The sequence below is a fragment of the Saccopteryx leptura genome, chromosome 2, assembly GCF_036850995.1.
Source record: "Saccopteryx leptura isolate mSacLep1 chromosome 2, mSacLep1_pri_phased_curated, whole genome shotgun sequence".
NCBI lineage: Eukaryota > Metazoa > Chordata > Mammalia > Chiroptera > Emballonuridae > Saccopteryx > Saccopteryx leptura.
In genome coordinates, this window is record NC_089504.1 from 41468578 (window position 1) to 41486583 (window position 18006).

At 43.4% G+C, this 18006-nt stretch overlaps 1 long non-coding RNA gene across 1 annotated transcript; it reads left to right on the forward strand.

Annotated features, from left to right (window-relative positions):
* Nucleotides 1–2012: 2012 nt before the first annotated feature.
* LOC136392986 (uncharacterized) lies at nucleotides 2013–15953 on the forward strand. Its single transcript, XR_010749014.1, has 3 exons — nucleotides 2013–2124; nucleotides 15382–15561; nucleotides 15906–15953. It is a non-coding gene; the product is annotated as an uncharacterized lncRNA (long non-coding RNA).
* Nucleotides 15954–18006: the final 2053 nt, after the last annotated feature.

Consider the following 18006-nt stretch of genomic DNA (forward strand, 5'->3'; position numbering starts at 1 on the left):
AAAAAATTACTATTGTATTTAGTGGAACAAGAACTAGATAAAATGGAGAGCCAGGGATGGGAGCACTGCTAGTGAGTTAAAAAGGTTAAGTAAAAACCCCCCAAAATGCCACAAACATAAGTTTGAGTCCCAGATAAGATAATTTGTTTGTTATTGAGGTTTGAATGAGAGGAGATGTAAAGGAGAAAGGAAGAAACTAATATAGAGGGAGAAAAGAAAGAGAGAGAGAGAAAAAAAGAGGGAACCACTAAAAGAAGAAAAAAGAAAGGAGAGAGAGAGAGAGAGAGTTAAGGGTTTTGGAGTGCAACCCTCATAGAGAGAAAGGAAGAGAAGAGAAAAGATAATGGGAGATGTAACACTTATGGGTAGTGTAGTTCAAGGAGAGGAGAGAGTAAGACCGGCAGAGAGTTAATCGGCCAAATTGGAGGAGGAAAAAAAGTATCAAGAATGAAGATAAGAGAAACAAACGAACAAATATAATAAAATGGGATAGGTTATAAAGTCTGCAGATTATTCTTGATTTTGAGAGGTTATCTTCTTGCTTTTTCTTTTCTCTCCCTCTTCCTGGTCGGTGACTCTGTACCCCGGGTTCTGCCCCTTTGGCACGCTCAGGTAGAGGTTTGCAGTTGATAAGTCTCTATGGCAATGTCATGTATTGTGCTTTAGTCTCGTTGGCAGTCGAGGCTCATTAGCATTTATAGGCTCCGACAGTGAGAGAGTCCGTGTTCCTGGAGCCTTTCTCCTAGTCTTTCCTTCCTCAATTAGTAGCCTGATAATCCAGCTATGGGGTTGCTGCTGCCTCTGCCTGGATAGTAAGAGGCTCAAAGAGCTGGCAACTCCCCACTCTATTTCCACTCAGCACAGGGCTCTGGGTAAGGCTCAGTCAGTCAGAGCTGCTAGCATAATCAGGCGGGCTTTCCGCCCACTCAAAGACCTCTGGCTCTGTCTGCCACTCTGTCCGGTAACACAGGCGGGCACCCACTTCTGGGGCGCTTGGAGGAAACTCTCACTCACTGGCTGCGCGCGCAGACCAGGATATCCGGCCAGCAGTCTCACGCTCTGAGTGAAACCCCCAACCACAGGGAAAAGTTGCAGCGTGCGAATTGAGTCTCGCTCCGTCCCCGTGCGTGGCTCCTGCAAGGCGCTGGGGCAGCCCAAGATTCCACTTTGGCCCACACAAAGGCCCCTGACTCTGCCCCTCTATGCGATAACACGGGCGCGCACTGCCGAGGCACTCGGAGGAATCTCTCATTCACTATCTGCGTGCGCAAACCAGGATATGAGGCCAGCTGCGTTACCCTCTGAGTGAAACCCCCTCCAGCACGGAAAATCTCCACCGTTGGAATTAGTTCTCACTCCCTCCCGTGCGTGGCTTTCCCAGGGCGCTGGGGCTGCCCAGAGACTCTGCCCTTGGCCCACAGAAAGGCCTCTGACCCTGCCTCTCCGTGGGGCAACACGGGCACCCACTCTTGGGGCCTAGGAAGAAATCTCTCGCCCAGTAGCTGTGCGCACTGACCAGGAGACCGGGTAAAATGGCCGCCCCGCTTGTCTTTCTTTGTTTGGGTTTGGCGTGAGTGTTAGCTTGTATTGCCCGGGTTGCCACAGGATCAGTTTTTCCTCGGCTTGGATCTCCGCGCCACAGCCTGGTTCGGCCGTTTGTGCCGTGGCCTGGATCTATTCACCCCCTTTGCCCGCCTCAGTTTCTATATTCACAGTTATCAGAGAAAGCCGCCCTGTTTAGGTTAGTGAGGAAGGCGGAGCATTTCCTATTCCCTATTTCCTTCGGGGTTTGGTTATATATTTAGCCAATTTTTCACTCGACCATACCTTTGGGTGTATTGCGAAGCATCTGGAGGCTCCAAGTATAGGTTTTTCTGTTTCTGGTTGAAGATCTTGTTGAGTTTTGGGGGAGATTTATCGGTATCGCTTCTTACCCCGCCATTACTCTGACGTCATAATCCGAGCCAAAAGGTTTTAAACCGAGGAGCTAAGTGACCATATACTTGTAGGGAGGAGGAGCCCAGGCTGGAGCAGGACGGGGAAGCCATGTAGAGGAGGCAACCAAAATGGCTATATAGGGAAGGAAAAGCCAGTTCCTGGAGGAGAAAGAGATGGGGAACAGAGGTGAGGTAGAAGCCTTTGATTCTAGGAAAACTCAAATGAGTCAGTAGCTTTGTGAGTGCTGAATGAGTGGGTTTTGGAGCCCAGTGTGTATTTTTAACTCACTTGCCAAGTGTGAGTCTAGAATAAAGAAAAATGAACCACTAGTTTTCAGCTCTGTTGATTCCTTGCCATCTGTCTGAATCAAACCTGAACCTATGTTGGCCAGGTGGCTTTGATGGTAGCTGCGGTTACTGGCTATACAATACACCACTGGGATAACATCTGACAAAGGTTGTTCTTTATGGGAGAAATTTGTACCACCAAAAGGAAATCTGCACTATCTGGACCAGGAAACCTGCAGCATATCTGGAAGCTGATGTTTTTAAATATGAGTTTTGTTATCATTCAGAAGTAGTAAGGCCAACAGATCAGGAAATGAATACCAATGAAAAGATAGTTTCTTATATACAATAGTTCTCAAAAAGAAGGGCATCTGATGCGATGCAGGGTCACATGGGGAAGCACTAGGGCCAGTCAGAGGACAGAAGGAACAGAAGAAAATCACAAGCAAGAACTTTTATTGTGGTTTCTGGAGGAAGAAAACGGGCAAGGCTGGGTAAACAGGTTTAGGATTGGCTGTCTTGAATAATTTCAATGGAATCTGGGGTTTAAGGAGTGTCTCTAGGTGTCTGGAACCTGCCCCTTTCTGTGATTAGGGTGGGGAAATAGTGGCCTGGAGTGTGAAGGGTTTAATAAAGAAGATAGTGGTGGAGGCGGTGGTGGTTGTGGTGTTCTGAATGAGTTCTGAATTGCTTGGTTTGCATATGAAAGGTGCACTCACTGGTGAGTCCTTTACTGTCTCTAGGAGTTGATTAGCTCTGGGAAGGACAGTCTCTCCTACTCAGCAAGGCTCAGAAATACAAGCAAGCATGAGAAATACGAAAAACATTTTTAAAATTTTATTTATTCATTTTAGAGAAGAGAGAGAGGGAGAGAGGGGAGCAGGGGAGGAGCAGGAAACATCAACTCCCATATGTGCCTTGACCAGGCAAGCCTGGGGTTTCAAACGGGCAACCGCAGCATTCTGAGTTGATGCTTTATCCACTGGACCACCACAGGTCAGGCCCTATAGAAAATAAAAAAGACATGATTTGCATAATCATGTACAGAGTACAACTGGACACTTTAAAGCCACTGAATAAATGTTAAATGTGGTGACTTGTAACTGACTATCATGTCACATGGGAGGGAAAGGCAGGTGGAGGCAGATCATGTGCAATCCATTAATTACTTCGTTCTTTTCCCAAATGCATATTAAGCTGTGAGACTGTCAGGAAACTACTTTCTTTGATAACATGGAACTCAGAACTCCTTAGTCAAATATGGGGAGAGATTGTACTGGTCAGAAAAGGAGGTTAGGCCACTCAGTGCCAGTCCCGATCTCTCTCTCTTTCTAAGATTCACGTTCTACTTAGTATTTTTGGCTGAAAATTTCTGCTACCACCATGTTAAATTCAATGGATTGGTTTTCTTTTAATAATCTGGCACATGTGTGCTGCTCCCTATAATTGACTGCACAGCTGGAATGTTCAAAAAAAATTTCTCAAGGCGAGGACAGAGCAAAATCAAAAATAACAAACAGGCAGTATCTTATTTTTGACTTACAAAATGGAGATCACTCATCTTTAGCTTGTGATACACTTCATGGGTCCCCGTCTGTTCAGAGCCCAGGTTGTGCCCAATGCCAAAGATGATCTCTAACTAGCACTATCCAGGAGTGAACTCCTAGACATTCAACTTTTTCAGAATAAAGACCAAGGAAAAAAGCATACATAGGTGTAAAGCCAGTAGCTGCAGACACCATCACACCTGCCTGGTCCATGCAGGTTTGCATTAGATTCGGACAGACGGTAATAAAACAACAGAGCCAAGAACTGGTGGGCCATTAGCTTTAATCCTAGCTTGCACCCGACGGGCAAGTAAAAACACACACTGGGCTCCAAAACCCAATCATTCAGCGCTCGCAAAGCTGTTGACTTATCCGAGTTTTCCTAGAATCAAAGGTTTCTAGCTCACCAGCCTTATTCACCTCTGTTCCCCATCTCCTTCTCTCTGCACAAACTCTGCATTAACTGGCTTCTCCTTCAGCACTCCACCATCTTGGCTGCCTTTCCTCTCCTCCACATGGCCTTTCTCTGCTCTCTTCTCTAATGCTAATCTCAGGAACTGAGAGAGAGCAAGCTCCTGGTCTGCCCCATTTTATAGTGTAGAAATCCAAACCTTTAATCCAATATACAAACAAGGAAGTCTCTGATACAAAGTCACTTATCTGAGGCATAATGGGATTCCTCACGAGAGTGCACCACCCACATCATGCAATCAGTCAAGGGTGTGGGGAAAAGCTAAGTCTTAAAATTAAGCCTAAGGCTATAACCACCCGGCCTGCTTACAGCCTGTCCCCCACACACAATGCAAACTATAAGCGAGCAAACATATATATCATATTTACAAACTTATTTGACCTTCAATAGGCTCTTCCATCTATCTCAACAATAGTCTCCCAATTCCTGTTTCCAGTCTTAGGAATCCAGTCTTTATCTGGTTGAATGACCTTATCTTTAAGAAGATTCTCCACTGAAACAGATTTCACTACACCCGTGTAGGACTCACCAGAACAAATGCATCTCAGTGATACATAAAAACTCAGTTTGTGGTACTCATTTTCAAAAATAGAAAACTAATACAAACTTCACCCTTATTGAGAGACATACAGCTAATCAGGTCTTTCTGTGGTGAAGAAGAATTAGTGGTGGATTCAGTTACAAGAGCACTCAATGTGCTCTGAGGTCTTCTTTGAAAATAACAGCTGAAAACTAATATTTACAATATAAAACTCACTGCCTCTTAATACAAAGTTTAGGTAGGTTTAAGAACAGGTGTATCACTTGAATGACATCACCATGCACCATTATTTCTTTTAAAAAATGGTCAAAAGGATGATAAAGAGTGTAAGGAACATCTTGAAGTGGCCTATTGATGGAGAGTATCCACCAGACTGGCCAGATTTCTCATTTCTCACTAGATGGTGAACAGAGGCAGTATGTCTCGTCAAATTGTTCATCAGCTGATGCCTTAAATTAAACACTTTCCCAACAATGATGAAGTTAAAACAGTCTGAGTGCTGCTGTCTGTTTTTAATCCTTGCTCAAATTTACTAGCAGACTGGCCCAGAACCTAAGAGTTGGGTTTCTGACAGTATAATTGAGTTCAAAAGGTGCTGTGTCATAAAAAAGTCAGAGAATAAATGGGACCGTGTGGCATCACCATATTGACCAATGGCAAAGAGTTCCCTCATGGATGCACTAGTGCAGAATAGAAAATGGTTTCCAGCCTTTCTGAGCCAATAAGTGTTGATGTGGTGATGTTTGCATATATAACCTAGGTATACCCAGATGTTTTAGCCCTGCAGCAAAGGTTAGATAGTTTATGTGCCATTCCCAGTGTTAGCTAAAATCTTAGCCATTTGAAACTACTACTTTAGAAAGCAACAGAGCATTGGTTTTTAGCTAGACCAGGGGTCCCCAAACTACGGCCCAGGGACCGCATGCGGCCCCCTGAGGCCATTTATCCGGCCCCTGCCACACTTCTGGAAGGGGCACCTCTTTCATTGGTGGTCAGTGAGAGGAGCACATTGACCATCTCATTAGCCAAAAGCAGGCCCATAGTTCCCATTGAAATACTGGTCAGTTTGTTGATTTAAATTTACTTGTTTTTTATTTTATTTTATTTATTTATTTATTTATTTATTTATTTTTGTTCTTTATTTTAAATATTGTATTTGTTCCCATTTTGTTTTGGTTTTTTTTTTTTTACTTTAAAATAAGATATGTGCAGTGTGCATAGGGATTTGTTCATAGTTTTTTTTTATAGTCCGGCCCTCCAATGGTCTGAGAGACAGTGAACTGGCCCCCTGTGTAAAAAGTTTGGGGACCCCTGAGCTAGACCTTCTGAGGATAAACAAAATGAACAAAAGCACACTTTTTTTTTCCTGACTACCAAACTGTAGACAAGGAATCATCTGGTGTTTCCCATTGACAGTTTCAAAAAAGAGTTCTCAAGGCCTTTCAAGAGACATTTAGTTAAAAGAGGTAGGGTACCATGTGACCTGTCTGTTTGAGTTCAGCTATGGTGCGTGATTTGCATCAGGAATAATTTACCTCTAATATAATACCACAGAGAACACTTTGACCTTCTTAAAGTTTCCTGATCTCTTAGAGCCTTTGTTCTTGATGCAGAAATTAGAGACAATACTTATTTAATAGAAATATTGTGAGAACCGAATGATTTAACGTAAGCAAAGCACTTTGCACAATTCCTGGCACATATTAAAAATAAATGAGAGATATTATCACCACCATTATTATTATCACTACCCATCACAATTACCATCATCATCTTCACCACCATCATCATTATAACAAACACTGTATAATCACTACTACCATCATCATCACCATCATTATCAACATCATCATTCAAAACAGAATATTTCTAATGAAAGCTTGCTACTCTTTAGTCTGCCTTATTTAATCTAGCTTCAACAGTTCCTTAAACACATCTTTATTTACTTGTTTAAAAATGTTAAACTACCAAGAAAAAAAAGGCATAGTCAATATAATAAAGCCTGCATAGCTGTGCTTATTCGTTGTCTAACTTTCCATTTCAAGGTCATTGCTATGGTTGAAATGTCTGTGTCCCCCCCAAAAATAGATACATTGAAATCTTAACCCTTCATGTGCTGGTATTAGGAGGTGACATCTTTGGGAGGTGATAAAGTCATGAAGGTGAAGCCCTCATGAATGGGATTAGTGCCCATATAAAAGAGATGTGAGAGAGTTCCCTAGCTGAATTTGCCATGTAAAGACACTGAAAAGAGGATGTCTATGAATCAGGATGTAGTTACTCACAAGACAGCAATCTTGAACTTCCCAGCCTCCAGAGCTGTGATAAATTTCTGATGTTTATAAACCATCATCTGTATGGTTTGTGTTAGAGCAAGTTAAGTGGACTAAGACTGTCATATAATACTTTGCTTCTCTATTAAAAATAAGTAAATAACCTGACCTGGCAGTGGCACAGTGGCTAGAGCTTCAGACTAGGATGCAGAGGACCCAGGTTCGAAACCCTGAAGTCACCGGCTTGAGCGCAGGCTCACCAGCTTGAGTGTGGGGTCACTGGCTTGAGCATGGAATCATAGACATGACCCCATGGTCACTGGCTTGAAGCTCGAGGTCACTGGCTTGAACCCAAGGTTGCTGACTTGAGCAAAGGGCCACTCACTCAGCTGTAGCCCCCTGGTCAAGGCACATATGAAAAAGCAATCTATGAACAACTAAGGTGTAGCAACAAAGAATTGATGCTTTTCATCTCCCTTCCTGTCTGTCTGTTCCTATCTGTTCCTCACTCTGTCTCTGTTACTAAATAACTAAATCTCTCCCAGGGCAAGCATATCCCTGGTGTCTTTATATAATGATACTAGTATTAGAGAAATTATGTTCATATGGCAGCTTCTTCCCCATCATTCTTGAATGCCTAATCTATGAACATGGTTTTAGATACCTGAACCCATGCCCACCCTCATCTCTGTTTCTGTGTAAACATTCCATACAAAGTTATAGGCAAACAAAAGCTGTATCAATGGAGACATGACAGTAATATCTTTCTCCCTGAAAAAATCTTCTAAAATCCAGTGGATACAGATTGACTTCTGTGTATAGCTTTTTCTGAACTCTGAAAATATCTGTTTTTTTTTTCAAAGAAATACCTTTTATTTTTTACATTGCATGCTTCCAGTGAATCCCATTGGGGATAATTAAACAAGCAAAAATTGAGGAATGAAAATAATAAAGATCGAAGCAGAAGAGAGTATAGGAATAGATGTTTTGCAGTGTATGAAACTTAAATGCGCCTCACCATGAGGATTCCCACGTATGCATCAGCAGCAGCAATGTCATCTTTGTTTAGTTTGCTTTCTTATGGCTTCATAAGAGATATCTAAGTCCAAGGGTACCAAAGAGAGCACAGTGAACCTCAAGACTCAGCCTCTCCAGGCTACAGCACCTACTCCATCCCACCTCCCAGAGGCAGCTGGCAGTCACTATGTACATCTTTCCAGCACCTGGCAGATAGCAAAGATTTAAAAAACCATAGCACATTTAACTGCACTGTTCTGCTCCACGCTTTCTCCACTTTGACACTATACATCAAAAACAGTCTGTTCCTTCTGATGGTTACATAGTATTCCAGTGTGGGGATGGATCTTAGCTAATAATCTTCTTCTGATGAATGTTTATATGGTTTCAGAAATTTCAACTAATTTTCTCATAATGCAAACAGCTTGGTCATTCATTGAACCAGCCTGTATTAGCGTGACTTGCATAGGACTTGTAGGATAGTGGGGCTGAAGGGAGTTTTAAGATGCTCTCCTTCAATCTTTCATCTCACTGATGAAACACTAAGCTGTGGAACGCTGTTACCTTCCCAGGGTCAGACAGCTGCTCTAAGATGGCACTTCTGACTTCCTGATCTGCAGCTCAGTATCTTTTCCTTTTTTAAAATCTAATGGATCATATTGACCATCTTGTTACTTCAGCTACTTTTACTCTCCTAGAGTTGGCCAGTCTCTGTAATATTTCCAATAATGTATATACAGTATGTGTATTTACATAAATTTTGAGAAATATTTAATCCATGGATGATAATTTAAAATCTGTTGGCTCATGGTTTGGATCCAGGTTTTTTTATACCTACAATGATCCATACTACTCTCTCCTTTTGTGTAGCCCTTACATTCCCTCAGTGACCTCCTTAACAAAACGTAAAAGTGACAGGTAAATGATTAAGCTATTAGTGTATGTGTTCTCCCATCTCAGTCTCATTCCCTTTCTGTTCCAAGAAGTGCTTCTGACTCCCTTGCCATGGGAAAGCATGGAGACGCATAGTCAAGAAGATAGAGTGAAGAGGTCCCCCCAAAAGTAAACAGATGGTCGTGATGGGCCCTCTTGATCCCTGGGCCCTGTGGTTGGGGAGGGGCAGAGAGTGAATGGATAACTATGGGTGGTCCTTCGGGGAGTAGGCAGACCCCAGCCCATTCCCTACCCAAGGAAAAACCAACAATGCTGGATTTCAGGATCTCTTATTGGCTTGGTCAACAAAATCTCAGTTTTTACCTGAAGCCCAAATACCAGAGTTTTTTCCTCCTAGTATTAAGCTCTGCTTGAGATGCGTGGGATGATTGCACAGTCCTGCAGGGTGTATCTGCAAACATCCCAGGCATCTCAAGTAGAGATAAATAGTCATGCTTCTCCTTTCTGCAGCACCCCCATCACAAGGCCCATGGATTAAGAAGGCCTTACTTTATTTATCTATTACTATATAACAAACCACCCCACGACTTAGTGGCTTAACATAACAAAAAGTCATTTATTTTGCACATGAATCTGCAATTTAGATTGTTCTCCCCTCTGCTTCTACCAGAGTCAGGAAGAATGGCTTGACTTAGGGCTGGAGAATCTACTTTCAAGGAGGTTCATTCAGGTGGCTGATCAGTTGGCTCTGTTGTTGGTTGGGAGCTCAAGCCATAGGCTAAAATCTCAGCTATAGATGTTCGTCAGACATGTTTTTCCAAAGGCTGTTGGGCCCCCTCTCACATCATGGTGTCTAGAATCCAAGAGACTCAGGGAGACTTCACCTCTGAACTTACCAGTGTCACTCTGTTAGGTTCAGAGGGAGGGACATGAACCTCATCACTCAGGGAGGACTGTTAAAGCCACACGGTACACAGAGCATGTGGGATAAAATGTAGTCCTTGAAAGTACAACCTACCACACCCCCATGACTCAGACTGAAGTTTGTACCTCTTCTCTTTGCATATTCTTAATGTCTTACCACTCCCTCCAAGTGGCATCTGTTTCTAAAGGTAATACTGTGGTTAACCACGACTGTTGAAGTCTTGGATTTAAGTAAAGATATAAACACACTTTGTATAAAACTGTCATTTTATAAGAACCAGTAGCTTGTATCCATGCCTTCTTTTTCTAACCTGAATGGAAGCAGAAACTATCTACTAAGCTTTGGTAAGAGTATGATGCTGTTTTAACTTTACCCTGGGGCCCAATTCACAAAATGAATAATCCTAGGGGCCATTAATCCTTAGAGCAGGGGTCTCAAACTCGCGGCCCGTGGGCCGCATGCGGCCCACCGATTGTACTGATTTTTTTTTGTTTTCAACTGCAGTGAGAAAAGTGTTGCGTAACAGTTGCCTTTTGTAGACCTAGTGTGGCCCGCCTAACGGCTGTGATCTTGCTCTGCAGCCCACATGCTGAGTTGAGTTTGAGACCCCTGCCTTAGAGGCTGGTTCATCAACACCAAAACTCTCCTACCCCATCTAAAGCATCTTCTAGTTATGGCCAACGCACTGCAAGGTCTAATTTCCAAGGTGAGGTATGATGGCAATTTTCAAGATAATTGCTCTGGACAAAAAAGAATTTAAGAGGAGGAATCTCTGTAGATACTTGCCTGGCCCTGGGCCTCCCTCCAAGAAATCTGGCCTTGGGTCCTGGGTGCCTAGGAATCTGGCCGCAGTGGAATAGATTAATAGATTAGAGTCTAATCATTAGATGATAAGAGAACTCCCAAGGGGTTCGCAGGCTGTCCAGCAGGCCCTGAGGAATTTGCCCAACAGTTGCTCTGTTTATAGGTCCCAATGGAGCTGGTGGTCAAGGGAAGCGGGGGTGGAGTCCAGCTTGCATCCAAAGCCGCAGAGTTACTAACCAAGAGGAGAGAAAATAGAAGCCATTGAGTTAGAAGAAGACTTGAGTATTCCAGACATCCAGTGGGTCAGAAATTACATCCATAGAAAAGTCTAGACATGGGTTTCTTCAAATTGTAATGTGCAAAACATATCACTCAGGAATCCTATCAAAATGCTGATTTGGACTGCATAGTTTTAGGTGGGGCTTGAGACTGTACTTCTAACAAGCTCTCAGAGGATCCTAGATGTTGCTGGTTCACAGGCCACACTTTGTAGCAAGGTGCTAGACAAGTAACAATTCTCAGCCTTGGCTGTGTACTAGAGTCACCAGGGATGCATGTGTAACCACAGAACCAGCTCAAAACGGTCCATCCTACTTTACAAGATACTGAATTGCTTTTCAGAGACAATAGACCAAAACCACAAGTTGTGCAGCCAAAGTATGCACAGCAGAGAGAAATTTAATCTTCAGTTTACCCAGAGGCAGATTTAACGGCTGGCCTATCGGGCGTGTGCGACCTGGGCCCCAACTTCTGAAGGGCCTTGCAAAATCCTAACTTTAAACATTTTTCTAATGACACCAAGTTTGGTTTCATATGTGCAATTTTAACATTAATAGTACAAAATATTTTTTATTTAACGTGTGTTTTTATTTTCCCTGTCTCTTTTTTTAAGGGGCTCTATATTTTTCTCTGCATCTGGGGCCTCAACCAACCTTAATCTGCCTCTGAGCTTACCTGAAACCAAAATATCTGAGACAAAACTGGAACTTGAACACTGGAACCCTTTTAGAAGCAAGTGGTTCATTGTGCAGAGAATCGGTTGTTGACACCCCTTATCATAAAAGGCCAAGTTCCAAGGTCCTCCAGTTAAAACTTGCCCCGCCAGTGCTTCTGTGCACTTGTTCCCCCAACCCTTTGAAAAACCCTCCCCAAACCCTGGATCAGGGTTGTTAACTTCTCATTCTCCTGGGTGACGCCGTTCATAATAAAACAGGCAAACTTTCTCTACTGCAATTCTCAGTGTTGTTTGGCTGTTAGTGCTGGGTGGATGAACTCTTTCTGTCTGATGATATGTGTAAAAATCCAGTGTCCAGGGACTGGCCTTGGGCATCTGTGTCTCAAAGTCCCGGGAGATCACAATTTGCAGCCAAGGTTGAAGTTCCCTGCTGAAAGGGAGGTTAATTGGTGGTTGAGAAGTCAGAGATATTGAACTAACTCCATCTCTGAGTACTGCGAGAGAAGCAGCTGGTGTGTCCATTTCCAAGATATGACTCAACACTTCCTCTAACTCTTGAACATATGCTCTCGACTGATGAGGCATATGCTCCTGTGGTCATCACCATCAGCCCAGGTAGCCCAAGGTTCCTGGCCCTATGGGAGCATTCAGAGAGAATAGCCATGGGAGTGGTTCCTGCCCTTCACCTACAAAGAGTACCAGCTGGAACTGGAGGGTGTCTTTGTTAGCAATTCCAAGTCTCTTGTGAACAGCGTGTTAATCCCCACACTTCTGCATCCATTCTATGCACTGATATTTTTACAGAAACATCTTCCTTTCCTGTAAAGCAGGTGAATAAATGCTTTATGCTGTGATGTAAATTTTTATTCTTTTAAGATCCTGCCTAGCATGCAGCTTCGTTGTGTCTATTTTCTGACACTTCTCAGCTGAAGAAAGCATCTCACAGCACCAGAGGTCTGGACGGGACCTTTGGGTAGGAATGACAGGGAGGCAATCTGAGCTCATCCTTTGTAATAACCACTTCTTCCACTTGCTGTGTTTGATGCTATAACATCTGGGGCACTGCAGGGACTGCCCTCTCAACATTAGCTAATTCCTAGAGATAGCAAGTGGTTTGCCTGTGAGGTTGTCTTTCACATGCAAACAAACTACCTTCTTTGTGGGGTTCTCTCACACTGGACCATTATCCACCTTCCCTAACCACCCCAAGACCAGGTACCATGCATCTAGAGATAGCCGGCAGACCTAGAGACCACAAAATTATTCAAACCAGCTCATCCTAAACCTGCTGACCCTGCCTCCTGGGTTCCTTCCTGTAGAAACTACAGTAAAGGGTCTTGTCTGGGTCCCTTCACCCCCTCTTCTTCCCGACAGACCCTGGTGCTTTCCCGTGTGGCCCTGTGTGTGCAGTGCCTTCTGTTTCTGGGGATCTGTGCAGTGCTGGGATTCAAGTAATTTAACAACCGTTCTCTGCCCTATGACCATTTTAAATATTAAAAAAAATGATATAACCAAAGGTAGTTTATTATTTCATGCATTTAATACTTAAATAAGAACAATAGAAGACGTCCACACAACTAGATTATGTTATAAGGAAGAGTTTTAAAATATTAATGAAAAAATATTAAATAACACCTGACAACAATAAAAGTGTTACTTAAGACACATTTTCCCATAGTGCTTCTTGATTGGCGCCCTCAGTTGGAATTTTTCTCACCTGTGGGCAGAATGAACCTTGCCATGGGCACTTAGAATATGCTGTTGCGCAGATGAACGTTAAAAAAGAGTAAGGAATGTAAATTTGTGATTTCCACATTGGGCAGTTGCCCAGGCGCCCACCTTACAGAGAACCCTGATTACAAGTGCCATTTTAACAACCAGTTTGCCGTACTCAACAAAAAATTAGGTATTGGTTCTGCCGAACCGATGCAAACTGGCTTACCACTGGATCTATGAGTAAAAATGTTTAATTTCTTCATGGTAATCTTTTCTGTGTCTTTATATCTTACCATACTTGATTAAAAGAAATTTCAAGTACATTTTAAAACATTCTCTGAAAATAAAATTTAAATAGCTAGAACTCTTTGGAAATGCAACGGGCCTTCATAGATATAGCAGTTCCCAGTCTTAAAGATGAGTACTCACATGCCAACAGTCCAGAAATTGAAGTTGGACAGCCTGTGTGTTGGGGGGAGGAAGTTAGTGTCTTAGATACTATGTAACATTGTTCCCCTTGTGTGTATTCGTCTATAAAATGAGCCTTATTCAGTATAAGTCTCTGTAGTGGTACTTATTTCTATACTGGGCTCTTACATTCGGTTTTGTGTGCCAAGCTCTGGCGAGTACCTAGCACATTGCTAATACTTCTAAAAGATTAAGCCTCAACCAAATATAACTATCATGCTTTCCTGTTATGTGCAGCATATAACGTGTCATTTTGTGACTGTTTCTAATGTTCTTTTGTCTGGCGTGCTTGTCTCAAAATACTGGCGGGGCAGGAGGAGTGGAGGACTCAGTGGGGAAGGGAGGCCAGCGTTAACTAAGCAGGTTAAGTTAACTAGCTTAGGGTTGGGGTTGGGTCCTCTCTCATCTGTAACTCCTGTGAAGAGCTTCTTTCTGTTGGTTTCAAAAATCGTTCGCAAAATACAGGACAGGAGCGCCCAGTCAAAGCTACTTGGAAAAGCCAAAGTACAAATAAAAGTAGAATGTCACCAGAGTTTAGAAGCCAGCAGTAGAATTTCATGGGGGTTTCAGAGCTGAGCATTTGGAACAGTAGGGAGGAGATTAGGACAAACAGAGTAGAAACTGGATGAATACATTCCTGTGCAGTTTGTGAAATAACCTCAGTGATGCCTCGGCTGGTGGAACGTGTATGGTTCCTGAGTGTGTCAGTTTGTCTCAAAGGGTCAATGAAGGCCGCGTGAATGCTTTGGGCGCCTGGGAACACGTTCTGAGTGTGCAGAGGCTTGCTGAGGAGTGCTGTCCGGATCAGTACCGCCAGGCGGGCAAGGGAAGCGGTAGGCAGCAGGAGAAGCTGGACGGCGATGTGGTCACGGCGAAGGCCCCAGCTGATCCTACAAGTAGTTCAGGAACTTCGGTGGTTGTTCAGAGCTGTCCAGAATCCAGGCAAAAAAGCTGGGCCTGGGCCTCTGAATATCTTTTAGGGATTTGGATTACTTTCCGGAAGGGACATAACTTGGAGATGGCAACCTCACTCCTGCCAAACAGTTCCAGGGAGGCAGCTATAAGCATCACAACCCTCAGGACAACCGGAGGGACTTCCTTTCCATAGGGGGATCCGGGTGACGCAACAGCATCTCAGCATCTTGTAGAAATAGCACATCGGCAGATACCAGTTTCAGAATTGTGGATTTTATAGCCAAAGTCTCTCCTATCATCTTAAGCAATATCAAAACTCCTAAGCTCTGCTGGACAGGGAAAGGGATGGTCCAAAGCTGTTAGTGATGCGTCCTCATAGCTACTACGAAGGGCTGCAGAACCGACAGATGGTTGGGACTTGAGGCCGGAAGAGATGAGATTCCATCCGGTCACTGCAGACTCAGCTGAGCTGTGCGGCGGCAGTAGCCGGCACTGCCGTCTGGTTGGGAATGGCTCCCATTAATAGAAAAGCTGGTGGCCTGGGGTGAGCACCTGCAGTGTGTTCACTGGATGCAGTTCATCCTTCCTGGGAATCCTACACCACCCCCCATATCTCTCTGACTTAAAAGTGATGATTTAAATCAAGATGGGTGGAAGCACTATGAAATTGTCAAATGGAGTTCCTCCGCTGCTGCCCCGCTGGCCCGTGTCCCATCCTCCCCGCACATGCGGACAGACACACACAAGTACAGTACTGTTCTCCCAGAACCTTCATTTTACAGATCTCCTGCTGAAGTTTCTGACTAATGGTAAGTTATTTGTTCAGAAAGATTTTACGGCGCTCATAAAATGTCAATTACAGTTTTAAAATAACTTGTAGTTTTTCTGTAACATGATGCTGCCATCTTGGTTCCCAGAGGGTATATTAAATTCAAGTAGCAATAACAAATCATTTAAGCAATAAATAAATAACCTGAGACAGAGCGTTGTTAAGAGTTAATAGTCTCCCATACACTCAATAGAGGGTGAGGCTCCACTCAATTAAAGTGACCCCGAGAGGAGGAGGGGCAGGGGCCAAACTGCACCCAGTCGTTTTGTTGAAGGTATTCAACCCGCACACATTCATTTCCTTCTTTATGTTGTCTCTTTTCAGCAGGGAAGGCTCTCTGCAGTCCCTGGGCCTGGAGAACAATTACGGTACAGTCTCAGAGAACAGAAAGAAAACTGGGGTCATAAATATGTTAAATGGTTGCGTGGGTTTAAGTGGCTTTGTAAACGAAACACGGAGGAAACCTCAGACTAATTAATGAATATGAAGCAGTGGGAAAGCTGGGGGCTCTTGGGGGAACAGACTTGTTGTGGGGTGAGGATGCCACATCTGTGTAATTCTTCTCCTCCGGGGAGGTGCACCTATTTATTTTAGAAATGTTTATTTTCAAGATCTCTAAGTGTCTTGACGGAGGATAACAGATAAGGTTAAAATACAAAAACATTTACAAGGTAAATCCTCTTCCACTTGTGGTTTCTCTAGTTAAGTTATAGCCTGGGCTGGAATGAATGGGTTTATGGATATTTGAATAGTGTCCTGATATTTTGAGAGACAAACATCACACTTCTTAAAAAGGATGAATTATATACTTTTAATTGAGAATCACAGCTCATTCAAATATATGGACTATTCCTTAGTAAATGGCTTCTAAAAACAAATTTTGTCTGCCTCAACAAAGATTAAGATTTTATGATGTGACTTTTCCATCTGCTCTAAAATATTTCAGTTCTTTTTTTGTGTGGAGAGCTTACTATTTTTTCTTTTAGTTCTTTCATCACCCCCGCCCCATTTATTAGCACAAATAGCTTCTCTCTGTGGGAAGTTAAGGGCTATCTGTCTGTCTCATATGACCCATTTTGAACCCACAACTGACTTCCTGAACTTGCTGTGTGAGGGAAGCCAGGACTGGCACTCTGAAAATGTCCTTGAACTTGGAAAATGCTCACCCTGTACGGGCCAGCCAGGGTCCCAGGGCCAACAGAGGCCACAGCAGAGATGCAAATGGCAAAGGGGTCGGGAAGAGAAGCGTGTGTGTCGCGTGGAGAGACTGAGAAGGGAAAGAGAGGTCGAGACACACAGAGAAAAGGACTGAGAAGAGAGAGAGAGAGGGAGATTGAGACACGCAGAGATAGGGAAAGGTTCAGAGGGAGCTGGAGAGAAAGAGTAAGGGGGGGGGAGACTGATGCCTAGAGTGAGGAAGAAGAGGGACAGAGAGAAAGATGAGAAGGAAGAGAGAGAGAGACTTAGAGAAAAGGTAGAGGAGAGAAGGCTTTAGAGAGGGGTTGGAGTGAGAGAGAGAGAGAGATACGGAAAAGGTCGAGGGTAGTAAAGGTAGAAAGGCACAAGTGAAACCACAGCGGGACACTGTCATGCCGGTGGCCAAGGCCAGGCAGGTCCACATTGGATTCGGGCAGATGGTAGAAAAACTGCAGAGCAGGAAAGGGTTGGGCCATTCCCTTTATAAAGTCTCACAACGGCCAGACAAGCACACAGGCAGGGGAAACTGCCTCTCAGGCAAACAAACAGCAAAATGGCCCCTCACAGTGGTGCCCAGGCAATCCACGCATCCATAATCCCCCCCACCCCCCAGCGCAAGCACCCATACACACATGGTGCTGCCACGTGCTCACACACTAATCAGGCAAAGGGCCTGCAGCCGTAAACCAGCGAGCAAGCCTAACACAGCTGCCCCACAGACACCAAGATAGCAAGAGGAAAACACAAAAACAAAAAACCCTAGAAGCAATAGAATAGTGGCCAGCCCTGGCTTTCTTGTTTAATTGACTAAATGGCCAACCTACTAACAATGTATTAATTGAACCATTTGTCTAATTGAGTTGTTATAATACTAATATAAGCAGGCCAAACTCTTCTATTGGGCTGTTTTAGTGGTCCTACTTGCAATGATGGGAAAAAAAAACAACAAAAAACCCTTTCTAAATCTTGTCTATAACCACTCAACCAGCTCATTTTATTTTTATTGCATTTAAAGCTGCAGAATTACCTAATTATAATCCCTTATTGTACTTCATAAGTGACATTTATTATTTAACAAGTTTTATTAACTATCTAAAAGGTATGCCAAAGATAAAGTTTTTATGAAAAGAATACCAAAATGTTTTAGAAACTATAATTGCCCATGAGTTAAGGAAATACTGATTCAGGGTGACATAATAAACACAACAGAAAGTATACAAAGACAAGA